General features: G+C 42.3%; 1 long non-coding RNA gene across 1 annotated transcript in view; it reads right to left on the reverse strand.

The window, feature by feature from the left end:
* Positions 1–2,288: 2,288 nt before the first annotated feature.
* LOC139830688 (uncharacterized) overlaps positions 2,289–14,304 on the reverse strand; it is a 216,650-nt gene continuing 204,634 nt past the window's right edge. Inside the window, exon 2 of the long non-coding RNA XR_011743824.1 lies at positions 2,289–2,537. This is a non-coding gene — a long non-coding RNA (uncharacterized lncRNA). The remainder of the gene's footprint in view (positions 2,538–14,304) is intronic.

The raw sequence follows: 14,304 nt of genomic DNA on the forward strand, positions 1-14,304 counted from the left end.
ATAGAGTCTTATAATGCTTGCAATATGTTCTTATGTAAGTTTTGCTGTATCGGTTCATACTTGTGTTTCCTTCAAACAACCTTGCTAGCCAAAGCCTTGTACTGCGAGGGAATGCTTCTCGTGCATCCAAAACCTTGAGCCAAAACCTATGCCATTTGTGTCCACCATAACTACCTACTATGTGGTATTTTTCTGCCATTCCCAGTAAATACTTCATGTGCTACCTTTAAACAATTCAAAAGTTATTATCTCTTATTTGTGTCAATGTTTTATAGCTCATGAGGAAGTATGTGGTGTTTTATCTTTCAATCTTGTTGGGCAGGCTTTCACCAATGGACTAGTGGCACATCCGCTTATCCAATAATTTTGCAAAAAGAGCTGGCAACGGGGTTCCCAGCCCCAATTAATTAACTTTCATTAATAATTCTCTTCACATGTTTTGCCCTGATTCATCAGTAAGCAACTTAATTTCGCAAATAGACACTCCTCCATGGTATGTGAAATGTTGGAAGGCACCCGAGGATTCGGTTATCCATGGCTTGTGTGAAAGAAAAAGGTTGGGAGGAGTGTCATCTCTAAATAAAACTAAAGTACATGTGTAAACAAAAGAGAAGAAGGATGATCTACCTTGCTGGTAGAGATAACGTCCTTCATGGGAGCCGCTCTTTGAAAGTCTGCTTGACAAGGGGGTTAGAGTGCCCACTACCATTCGTTGACAACAACAAACACCTCTCAAAACTTTACTTTTATGCTCTCTTTATGATTTCAAAACTTGAAAAGCTCTAGCACATGATTTAATCCCTGCTTCCCTCTGCGAAGGGCCTTTCTTTTACTTTATGTTGAGTCAGTTTACCTACTTCCTTCTATCTTAGAAGCAAACACTTGTGTCAACTGTGTGCATTGATTCTTACATACTTGCTTATTTGCACTCATCATATTACTTTGTGTTGACAATTATCCATGAGATATACATGTTGAAACTTGAAAGCAATTGCTGAAACTTAAATCTTCCTTTGTGTTGCTTCAAAACCTTCTATTAAAAATCTATTGCTTTATGAGTTAACTCCTATGCAAGACTTTTTGATGCTTGTCTTGAAAGTACTATTCATGAAAAGTCTTTGCTATATGATTCAGTTGTTTAGTCATTATCTATTTGTTAACAAACTATAGGGTCGGAGGATTCCAGAACATCGAAGAAGAGTCGGAGGCGGCCAGCAGGGGGGCTACCCCATAGGGCGGCGCGGCCTGGCCCCCTGCCGCGCCAGGATATGGGGAGCCCACCCCCTGGCTCCCCCGATGCTGCCTCTTCGCCTATATATTCCTTCGTCTCCGAAAACCCTAGGACGATCAGTCATATTCCACGAAAAGTTACGTAGTCGCTGCCACCGCGAAGACAAGTTTCGGGGGACAGAATCTCTGTTCCAGCACGCCGCCGGGACGGGGAATTGCCCCCGGAGTCATCTCCATCGACACCACCGCCATCTTCATCGCCGTTGCTGTCTCCCATGATGAGGAGGGAGTAGTTCTCCCCCGAGGCTGAGGGCTCTACCGGTATCTATGTGGTTCATCTCTCTCTCCCATGGTGTGATATTTATGTGATCATGAGCTTTGTAATCTAGTTGAATATGTAGATGTTGCTCTTGTCTATTATGCACTCTAGAGGTTACTTTAATATGAACTCCAGAGTTACTCTCCACGGTGTGATGGTGACAGCGTGCACATCGTGTGTGATTCATTTATGACGTTGTGGAGCTTGTTTACTCCAGCTTGAGGTGTGCTTTTGCAGCCCTACACAATGAATGGTGTTTGTTATCCAACAAGAGAGTGTTTGAGAGTAGCATTTATTTATTCAATTATGTGATCATTGTTGAGAGTTGATGTCTACGCACACTCCTTTTCCTGTAGACAGTGTTGGGCCTCCAAGAGCAGAGGTTTGTAGAACAGCAGCAAGTTTTCCCTTAAGTGGATCACCCAAGGTTTATCGAACTCAGGGAGGAAGAGGTCAAAGATATCCCTCTCAAGCAACCCTGCAACCACAATACAAGAAGTCTCTTGTGTCCCCAACACACCCAATACACTTGTCAGATGTATAGGTGCACTAGTTCGGCGAAGAGATAGTGAAATACAAGTGGTATGAATGAATATGAGTGGTGTGACGCCCCGGAACCGGTATCCTGAGGATTCCAGCGATCCCGCCGAAATCCGCACGATATCGATTCAGAGACGCCCTCCGACACGACGTGCGCGACGAATCACACACGTGATGCCAGAGGAATTAACACGAGCGGTAACATTACAACAGGATTACAATAGAGCCCACAAGAAACATATATTACAACAATGACTCCAACGAGTCAAGATACAAATATACAATACAAAGATCCAAATCATACAGAAGATCGAATACGTCCGAGTACGGACAAGATACAAATTGGACTAAGAGTCCTGAAGATAACCAGTGGCGTCCATAACCCTGCCCAGGCCAAGCCGGAAGGGTAACCTTGCTAACATCGTCTTCATCGAACATATCTTCATACCTGCCCGGTTATATCCCGTAGAAGCAGCAATAAGTACGGGTTCGTACTTAACAAGACTTCAAGACGTATAAGCATTCGTCAACCAGTCGTCCTTTGTACTTGAGGCACGCAGGGGACTTAGAGGACGCAAGAGGAACGTCATAAGCAATATGGTGGGGTTAAGCGGCAGCGCGCAAGCACTAAAAACCTATAGAGACACTCTACAACATTCGTCTAATCAGAGAAGGTGAGAGAGCGCATAAGGTAACAGATAAAATACTACACAAACATAACCCAGCCGATTACACATATCCCCTCCAACAATTGCGAAGAGGCAATGTAAAAGGTACTCAACGGTGGACAAGTTTTATTGGGTAACGGTTGTAGTAAGGCTATATTACTAAGCAAGTTATTATCAGATTATTAGCAACAAGATAACGGTGTAAGTTGTTCTATGATAAAGCTATACAATTCCAAGTCGTCCATAACCGCAGACACGGCTTATCGATAAGATGTACACCCTGCAGGGGTTGCCCAAATGTAACCATACGCATGCTCGACCCGCTTCTTACAGGCGATGTCTCACAACAAGACCGTTCCCAGTTCAACAAGAAAGTCTAGGGGGGCCACCCAACTAAGCTACCCGTGATGAAGTTCGGCCGTACTCCGAGACGGACCCAGAGGTTGCGTAGGCCTCTAGGCGGGCACTAACGGCCAAGCACTAGATAAGTCGTCTAGCAATTATGCAGTGCAGTACAGAAATAAACCACCCGAAGGCAACAGGAAGTAAACACCCGAAGGCAACAGTAATAAACATGCATGCACCAAATAAAACCAAGGTTGTGGCCCCCTTTTCAACTGACTCGAGAAAAGGTAATGGGTGAGGGGGGTCCCAGTGAATCCCCACGCATGGGTAGAGCGCTCAATCTCGGAACAGATAACAAGAACTCGGATCCTAGGGGACATTAGCGAGTCAAAGTTCCGATGCTTTCGCAAAGGGGCTCACAGATGCCTCTGCTTACAATTTTAGTTGTTAACAATTAAGTAAAGCAGGTGTATCTCCAACAACTGATATAGCATGTGATAACCTCCCAACAACCCAACATATCCCGATAAGATAACAACAACGGTAACGAGATAAAACAGCACTAGCATGCACTACGACTCGCAAGGCAGACCCGATAACCAAACAATAGCTGTAGGTGGTTGGTGGAGCCAATATAGGCTGCTTGAGGTAACAAGTGGAAGGGACACGTGACAAGAACGCAACTTAAGGATAGCATGAGGGAGAAGGCAAAATAAAATAGGTGAGCAACTCCTGCAGGGACAGGAGTATAAGGGAAAATGCTTGCCTGTTAAAGCTCGCCGAGGAACATCCGGGGAACTTGTCGTATCTCACCACACCACTTCGCGATCCTATCCAGGAAGAAGCAAATGCTGGAACACACAACGTATGCAAGTCTTACTACTATGGATAAAGAACCGGCATGAGCAAGATGCGGCCATGCATGTCATGGCAGATATGATGCGATGCAACTATCCAATTTAAGCGGAGTCGGAACCCCGGACAAACAAATTAGGTTGGAGTTGCATTTCTACCGGCAAATTAAGGGTGGATTAGCATGGCAAGAACATGGTAGGGGTGAGCTACTTCAATATTAAACGGAGCGGGGAAAACCATAGTTGGAAATCCAAAATACTCCGCATATATGAGAGGTGGACATGCATAACTATCAACGTGTGACATGATGCGAGATGCAACCAAGCATATGGATGGCATATTCATGTTCAGCACATTTTTCTGATCAATTTTCATATAGAACACATTTTATTTCGAGTTATATTTTGGAAGATATGAATTTTACAAGATTTAAACATTTTTCTGAAAAACAAAGAAGAGAGGGAAGGCTGGGGACAAAGAAGAGAGGGAAGGCTGGGGGCGAACTGGGCCGAACCTGCTCAGTTCTGGGCCACAACTAAGCCTGCGGCGCCATCGGATGTAGGCTAGCGCCGGGGGAAGAACCTGGGCCAAAGCCCATCCATGGATCTGGGGAAAAGAAAACAAAAAGGTGTTGTTTAATTGCCCAGATCGGAATTTGAACTCAGGCCGCACTGGTTGAGGATCAGGGATGTTACCACTGGGCTGGTGCGGTGTTGGTGAATGAACAGTGGCGCGTGGCCTTTAGAACAACTCAGGAAACGGACGAGCTTCAGCAACTGCAATCATGGCAGAGGGAGATCAAGTCGGGATTCGATCTCCAGATTTGGCTCGGAGATGCGCCTGAACATGGAGAACTTGATGGTGCCGATGCGTAGCGCAGGGGCTCACCGGAGAGTCGCCGGCGTCGAGCTCCTACGGTGGTTAAAGGAGATCAACGGGGGCAGAGATACCAAAGACGAAACAGAAGAAGAAAAGGGTCTCGGGGATGTGCATGGTCACCTAGAAACTGTAGAGGTGCTCGGAAGGGTCGGGGAAGGCCGGACGGCGACGGGATCCTTGTCGGAGTGCGACGGCCGAAGAAGAGAAACGGCGAAGTTGGCGACGATTGAGCGAACCCCAGCTCGATTCCTTGCACCCAGATGTAGAGGACGACGAGGCGGTTCTTCTGGTGGCCTCAGCTCGGCGAGGGAGAGACCATGGCAACGACACGGTCATGGGGAAGTGGCAGCTTCGGTGGTTGCTGTGGGGTTTCTCCCTGTTAGTTCTTTTCGTGGAGAAGGGGAAAGGAGGAGGGAGCAGGTGGGAGGAGCGTGGTCCAGGGAAGAGATAAAGGGAGGGGAGGCTCACATGGGGGAGGGTGGTGCGGTGGTTGGCTCGGTGGAGGACCAGAGCTCACGCTCCTTGCGTGCCAGATGACGACGAGGAAGAGAGGATCGCTTTCTCCCGAAAGGCTGAGTGAAAGGGTACGTGGGCCGCCGAAGCTGCGCTGGCTTGGGCCACCGGGGTGGAAAGAAAAAGGCTAGGAGGGAGAGGTGGGCCGCCGGGATGGAAAGAAGAGAGGGGGAAAACGGGCCAGAGAGGGAAGGGGCCAAGGAGGGGGAAAAGGGGGTTTTCTTTTAAATCCATTTTATTTATTTATTTTTGAAAATTGGTTTGAAACAAGATTTGAATTAAAGAGCAACTTTGAATTCAAACAGAGATGAGAGGGAGAGAAAACAAAATAATTGAAGTAATAGTTTTATTTGGTTGAAGGTGTTGGTTTTTAGGGTTTGGTTAAATGAAAGGAAAGATGAGGTTTTATTAACTAACCCATAAGAGAGGTAAAATAAAATATTTTATGGTTTATAAAATAATTTTATTTTATTAGATAAAACATGAATGATATGATGCATATGCCATGGTGATGCACAAAAAGAAAAGAACAAACAAATCTAATAGGGGTACTACCCGGGGCCGTTACAAGTGGTATTAGCAGTCTGAATAAAATATGGCAGCGAGTAAACATGCAACAAAACAGTAAACAAACGGAGATTCGATGCTTGGAAGCAAGGCCTAGGGATCCTGCTTTCACTAGTGGACACTCTCAACAATGATCACATAATAGAACCACTCTACACTCTCTTGTTGGATGATGAACACCACTAATTGTGTAGGATTACACGAACCCTCAATACCGGAGTTAACTAGCTCCACAATATTCGATATTCATGTTTAAATAACCTTAGAGTGCATGATAGATCATTCCAATTACACCAAGTACTAACATAGCATGCACACTGTCACCATCACACTATGAAGGGGGCATAGATCACATCAATACTATCATAGCAATAATTAACTTCATAATCTACAAGAGATTACAATCATAACCTACGCCAAGTACTACACGATGCACACACTGTCACCATTACACCGTGGAGGAGGAATAGACTACTTTAATAACATCACTAGAGTAGCACATAGATGATATTCAACTAGATCACATAAAGAGAGAGATGAACCACATAGCTACAGCGGAGCCCTCAGCCCCGGGGGTGGATTACTCCCTCCTCATCATGGAGACAGCGATGGCGGTGAAGATGGCGGTGGAGACGGCGGTGGAGATGACTCCGGGGGCAATTCCCCATCCCGGCAGGGTGCCGGAACAGAGACTTCTGTCCCCCGAATTGGAGTTTCGTGATGGCGGCGGCTCTGGAAGGTTTTCTCGGGTTTCGTCAATCGGTGTCGAGGATTTAGGTCAGGGAGGCCTAAATAGGCGAAAGGGCGGAGTCGGAGGGGCCACGGGGGACCCACACACTAGGGGGGCGCGCCCCCCCCCTTGGTCGCGCCGCCCTGTGGGGTGGGGCCCCCTGGCTCCCCTCTGGTGGCTCTCGGGTGTTCTGGAAGCTTCATCCAATTCTAAGACTCTGGGCGTTGATTTCGTCCAATCCCGAGAATATTTCCTTACTAGGATTTCTGAAACCAAAAACAGCAGAAAACAGCAACTGGCTCTTCGGCATCTTGTTAATAGGTTAGTGCCGGAAAATGCATAAATATGACATAAAGTATACATAAAACATGTAGGTATCATCAACAAAGTAGCATGGAACATAAGAAATTATCGATACGTTGGAGACGTATCAGCATCCCCAAGCTTAGTTCCTACTCGTCCCGAGTAGGTAAACGATAACAAAGATAATTTCTGAAGTGACATGCCATCATGATCTTGATCAATACTATTGTAAGCATATGTAATGAATGAAGCGATCCAAAGCAATGGTAAAGACAATGAGTAAACAACTGAATCATATAGCAAAGACTTTTCATGAATAGTACTTTCAAGACAAGCATCAATAAGTCTTGCATAAGAGTTAACTCATAAAGCAATAAATTCATAGTAATGGTATTGAAGCAACACAAAGGGAGATTAAGTTTCAGCGGTTGCTTTCAACTTGTAACATGTATATCTCATGGAAAGTTGTCAACATAAAGTAATATGATGAATGCAAATATGCAAGCATGTAAGAATCAATGCACAGTTAACACAAGTGTTTGCTTCTTGAGGTGGGAGGAAATAGGTAAACTGACTCAACATAAAAGTAGAAGAAAGGCCCTTCAAAGAGGGAAGCATCGATTGCTATATTTGTGCTAGAGCTTTTATTTTGAAAACAAGAAACAATTTTGTCAACGGTAGTAATAAAGCACATGTGTTATGTAAATTATATCCTACAAGTTGCAAGCCTCATGCATAGTATACCAATAGTGCCCGTACCTTGTCCTAATTAGCTCGGATTACCTGGATTATCACCGCAATACATATGTTTTAACCAAGTATCACAAAGGGGTACCTCTATGCCGCCTGTACAAATGTCCAAGGAGAAAACTCGCATTGGATTTCTCGCTTTTGATTATTCTCAACTTAGACATCCATTCCGGGACAACATAGACAACATATAATGGACTCCTCTTTAATGCTTAAGCATTCAACAAAAATTAATTTTCTCATAAGAGATTGAGGATTGTTGTCCAAAACTGAAACTTCCACCATGGATCATGGCTTTAGTTAGCTGCCCAATGTTCTTCTCTAACAATATGCATGCTCAAACCATTCAACTCATGGTAAATCGCCCTTACTTCAGACAAGATGAACATGCATAGCAACTCACATGATATTCAACAAAGAGTAGTTGATGGCGTCCCCAGGAACATGGTTATCGCACAGCAAGCAACTTAATAAGAAATAAGATACATAAGTACATATTCAATACCACAATAGTTTTTAGGCTATTTGTCCCATGAGCTATATATTGCAAAGACTAAGGATAGAAATTTAAAGGTAGCACTCAAGCAATTTACTTTGGAATGGCGGAGAAATACCATGTAGTAGGTAGGTATGGTGGACACGAATGACATAGTTTTTGGCTCAAGGATTTTGGATGCACGAGAAGTATTCCCTCTCAATACAAGGCTTAGGCTAGCAAGGTTGTTTGAAGCAAACACAAGTATGAACTAGTACAGCAAAACTTACATAATAACATATTGCAAGCATTATAAGACTTTACACCGTCTTCCTTGTTGTTCAAACCCTTACTAGAAAATATTTAGACCTTAGAGAGACCAATCATGCAAACCAAATTTAAGCAAGCTCTATGTATTTCTTCACTAATAGGTGAAAAGTATATGATGCAAGAGCTTAATCATGAGCACAACAATTGCCAAGTATCAAGTTGTTCAAGACATCATACCAATTACTACATGTAGCATTTCCCGTTTCCAACCATATAACAATTAACGAAGCAGTTTCAACCTTCGCCATGAAAATTAAAAGCTAAGAACACATGTGTTCATATGAACCAGCGGAGCGTGTCTCTCTCCCACACAAGCATTTATTCAAACAAAAACAAAAAAAACAGACGCTCCAAGTAAAGTACATAAGATGTGGCCGAATAAAAATATAGTTTCAAGGGAGAGGAACCTGATAATTTATCGATGAAGAAGGGGATGCCTTGGGCATCCCCAAGCTTAGACGCTCGAGTCTTCTTGAAATATGCAGGGATGAACCACCGGGGCATCCCCAAGCTTAGAGCTTTCACTCTCCTTGATCATATTGTATCATCCTCCTTTCTTGACCCTTGAAAACTTCCTCCACACCAAACTCAAAACAAACTCATTAGAGGGTTAGTGTATAATCAAAATTTCATATGTTCAGAGGTGACACAATCATTATTAACACTTCTGGACATTGCACAAAGCTTCTGAAAGTTAATGGAACAAAGAAATCCATCAAACATAGCAAAAGAGGCAATGCGAAATAAAAGGCAGAATCTGTCAAAACAGAACAGTCCGTAAAGACGAATTTCTAAGAGGCACCAGACTTGCTCAAATGAAAATGCTCAAATTGAATGAACGTTGCGTACATATCTGTGGATCACTCACGTAAATTGGCAGAATTTTCTGAGTTACCTACAGAGAATTAGGCCCAGATTCGTGACAGCAAGAAATATGTTTCTGCGCAGTAATCCAAATCTAGTATCAACCTTTCTATCAAAGACTTTACTTGGCACAACAATGCAATAAAAATAAGATAAGGAGAGGTTGCTACAGTAGTAACAACTTCCAAGACACAAATACAAAATAAAAGTACTGTAGCAAAATAAACACATGGGTTATCTCTCAAAAAGTTCTTTCTTTATAGCCATTAAGATGGGCTCAGCAGTTTTAATGATGCACTCGCAAGAAATAGTAGTTGAAGCAAAAGAGAGCATCAAGAGGCAAATTCAAAACAAATTTAAGTCTAAAATGCTTCCTATGCATAGGAGTCTTGTACACAAATGAATTCATGAAGAACAAAGTGACAAGCATAAGAGGATAAAACACGAGTAACTTCAAGATTCTCAACATAAAGAGGTGAAACTTAATATTATTAAGATGCATATAACCATGTTTCCCTCTCTCATAGTAACTTTCAGTAGCATCATTGATGAAATCCACAATATACCCATCACTTAAAACATTCTTATCATGGTTCATATGCATAGAAGTATCATTAATTTTGGCATAAGAAGAGTTCTTCTCATTAATAGTAATTGGAGCAAGATTATTATCAAGAATTTGAACATGGTAAACAAGTTGCATATTAAGGGAATTGTTTTTGGCAATCCAATCATAACTATGACAAGTTTCATAAGGATAATTATAACCTATATCATAGCATTCTTTATAATAATCATCAAAGATTGGAGGCATAGTGTCATCATAAGAAATAGAATAGTTATCTTTCACAGTAGGTTCATCTGTGACCATACCATCATTGTTACTAGAAGGAGATGTATCAAACACATGATGATCAGTAGCAAAAGGATTTTCAAACACCTCTTCCCCAAGATTAGAGCTTTCTATATCATTATGGGAGGAAGCATGCATAGCACTGATACTATGGCAATTATTATCATCATTTTCAGAATTAGTTTCCCAGAGATTTGCAATATCAAAAGTAGTGTTCTCTTTCAAATCATGATCACTAATGTATGTAAAGGGCATAGGAAGATCATTGTATTCAGATTCATTATCATAATAATCATTAGGAGCAACATACTTACGGTTACCTAGCGTTATCTCATTTATGCGGGGATATGCCGTTACCTCTTTCTCTTTATTCTCCTTCTTCTTCTTCTTCTTCTTCTTCTTCTTCTTCGTTCCCTTCTTCTTCTTCTTCTCCTCATTCCCTTCTTTAGGAGGAAGAGGCTTGAAGGGTGGCTTGTCCACATACCCTGATTTACTTTCAGAAATAATAGAAGAAACTTGGGAGGATTCCTCCTTTTCATTAATTAAACACACAGCGGTCCTATCATATTTTGGCAAGATGGCATCTTCTAAAATATTTTGTATGTAAGTATTTGTATGGCTATTATCAATGCAGTAAGAAAAACACCCATGCAGGACATCATCAATATCAAGATCACTCATATGTAACAAAGAGATTTTTCTTGATAGCTCTTCACACCACAAAAATAAAGTAAGTTCATCATGCTGATTAGGAGTAATTTCATCATCACAATACAAATTTTCAGCACTCATGGGGTTCAAATTATCATTGGAGGAGCATTGAAAATTAAAATGACCCACTCTATGGCAAACTGAGCCCTAGCCCACTTTCTAGTTTTTTCATTAATATGATGGATACAATATTCATCTTCGACATGATTAATTCCACAAGGTCTATGCATTCCACAAAAATTAACATGCTTATAGGAAGTCTTAGGAGTTTGAGCATGTTTATTGCAATCATTAAAAACAATTTCATTCTTCATGCAAGCCTCTTTAAAAGGTTCATGATACTTATCAAAATTCTTTTTAGGCAATTCAAAATGAGAGGCAAAAGCTTTATAAAGATTTGCAGCAACTTGAGAGTCAAGACCATAGGTAGCACTGATGGCGTGTACATCACACGTCCGTTGGGAACCCCAAGAGGAAGGTGTGATGCGTACAGCGGCAAGTTTTCCCTCAGTATGAAACCAAGGTTTATCGAACCAGTAGGAGCCAAGAAGCACGTTGAAGGTTGATGGCGGCGAGATGTAGTGCGGCGCAACACCAGGGATTCCGGCGCCAACGTGGAACCTGCACAACACAAACCAAGTACTTTGCCCCAACGAAACAGCGAGGTTGTCAATCTCACCGGCTTGCTGTAACAAAGGATTAGATGTATAGTGTGGAAGATGATTGTTTGCAGAAAACAGTAGAACAGTATTGCAGTAGATTGTATTTCAGTATAGAGAATTGGACCGGGGTCCACAGTTCACTAGAGGTGTCTCTCCCATAAGATAAATAGCATGTTGGGTGAACAAATTACAGTTGGGCAATTGACAAATAAAGAGGGCATGACCATGCACATACATATTATGATGAGTATAGTGAGATTTAATTGGGCATTACGACAAAGTACATAGACCGCTATCCAGCATGCATCTATGCCTAAAAAGTCCACCTTCAGGTTATCATCCGAACCCCCTCCAGTATTAAGTTGCTAACAACAGACAATTGCATTTAGTATTGCGCGTAATGTAATCAATAACTACATCCTCGGACATAGCACCAATGTTTTATCCCTAGTGGCAACAGCACATCCATAATCTTAGAGGTTTCTGTCACTCCCCCAGATTCACGGAGACATGAACCCACTATCGAGCATAAATACTCCCTCTTGGAGTTACAAGCATCTACTTGGCCAGAGCATCTACTAGTAACGGAGAGCATGCAAGATCATAAACAACACATAGATATAAATTGATAATCAACATAACAAGTATTCTCTATTCATCGGATCCCAACAAACACAACATATAGAATTACAGATAGATGATCTTGATCATGTTCGGCAGCTCACAAGACCCGACAATTAAGCACAATGGGGAGAGGACAACCATCTAGCTACTGCTATGGACCCATAGTCCAGGGGTAGACTACTCACACATCACTCTGGAGGCGACCATGGCGGCGTAGAGTCCTCCGGGAGATGATTCCCCTCTCCGACAGGGTGCCGGAGGCGATCTCCTGAATCCCCCGAGATGGGATTGGCGGCGGCGGCGTCTCTGGAAGGTTTTCCGTATCGTGGCTCTCGGTACTGGGGGTTTCGCGACGAAGGCTATTTGTAGGCGGAAGGGCAGGTCAAGGGGCGGCACGAGGGGCCCACACCATAGGTCGGCGCGGCCAGGGCTTGGCTATGGTTTGGCCACCTCGTGGCCCCACTTCGTTGACTCTTTGGTCTTCTGGAAGCTTCGTGGCAAAATAGGACCCTGGGCGTTGATTTCGTCCAATTCCGAGAATATTTCCTTACTAGGATTTCTGAAACCAAAAACAACAGAAAACAGCAACTGGTACTTCGGCATCTTGTTAATAGGTTAGTTCCAGAAAATGCACGAATATGACATAAAGTGTGCATAAAACATGTAGATATCATCAATAATGTGGCATGGAACATAAGAAATTATCGATACGTCGGAGACGTATCAGCATCCCCAAGCTTAGTTCCTGCTCATCCCGAGCAGGTAAACGATAAACAAAGATAATTTCTGGAGTGACATGCCATCATAACCTTGATCATACTATTTGTAAGCATATGTAGTGAATGCAGCGATCAAAACAATGTATATGACATGAGTAAACAAGTGAATCATATAGCAAAGACTTTTCATGAATAGTACTTCAAGACAAGCATCAATAAGTCTTGCATAAGAGTTAACTCATAAAGCAATAATTCAAAGTAAAGGCATTGAAGCAACACAAAGGAAGATGAAGTTTCAGCGGTTGCTTTCAACTTGTAACATGTATATCTCATGGATATTGTCAACATAGAGTAATATAATAAGTGCAATATGCAAGTATGTAGGAATCAATGCACAGTTCACACAAGTGTTTGCTTCTTGAGGTGGAGAGAGATAGGTGAACTGACTCAACTATAAAAGTAAAAGAAGGGTCCTTCAAAGAGGAAAGCATCGATTGCTATATTTGTGCTAGAGCTTTGATTTTGAAAACAAGAAACAATTTTGTCAACGGTAGTAATAAAGCATATATATCATGTAAATTATATCTTACAAGTTGCAAGCCTCATGCATAGTATACTAATAGTGCCCGCACCTTGTCCTAATTAGCTTGGACTACCGGGATTATCGCAATGCACATGTTTTAACCAAGTGTCACAAAGGGGTACCTCTATGCCGCCTGTACAAAGGTCTAAGGAGAAAGCTCGCATTGGATTTCTCGCTATTGATTATTCTCAACTTAGACATCCATACAGGGACAACATAGACAACAGATAATGGACTCCTCTTTTATGCATAAGCATGTAGCAACAATTAATTTTCTCATATGAGATTGAGGATATATGTCCAAAACTGAAACTTCCACCATGGATCATGGCTTTAGTTAGCGGCCCAATGTTCTTCTCTAACAATATGCACGCTCTAACCATAAGGTGGTAGATCGCCCTTACTTCAGACAAGACGAACATGCATAGCAACTCACATGATATTCAACAAAGAGTAGTTGATGGCGTCCCCAGGAACATGGTTATCGCACAACAAGCAACTTAATAAGAGATAAAGTGCATAAGTACATATTCAATACCACAATAGTTTTTAAGCTATTTGTCCCATGAGCTATATATTGTAAAGGTGAAGAATGGAAATTTAAAGGTAGCACTCAAGCAATTTACTTTGGAATGGCGGAGAAATACCATGTAGTAGGTAGGTATGGTGGACACAAATGGCATAGTGGTTGGCTCAAGGATTTTGGATGCATGAGAAGTATTCCCTCTCGATACAAGGCTTAGGCTAGCAAGGCTATTTGAAACAAACACAAGGATGAAGCGGT

This window comes from Lolium perenne, chromosome 4, assembly GCF_019359855.2.
Source record: "Lolium perenne isolate Kyuss_39 chromosome 4, Kyuss_2.0, whole genome shotgun sequence".
Lineage (NCBI taxonomy): Eukaryota > Viridiplantae > Streptophyta > Magnoliopsida > Poales > Poaceae > Lolium > Lolium perenne.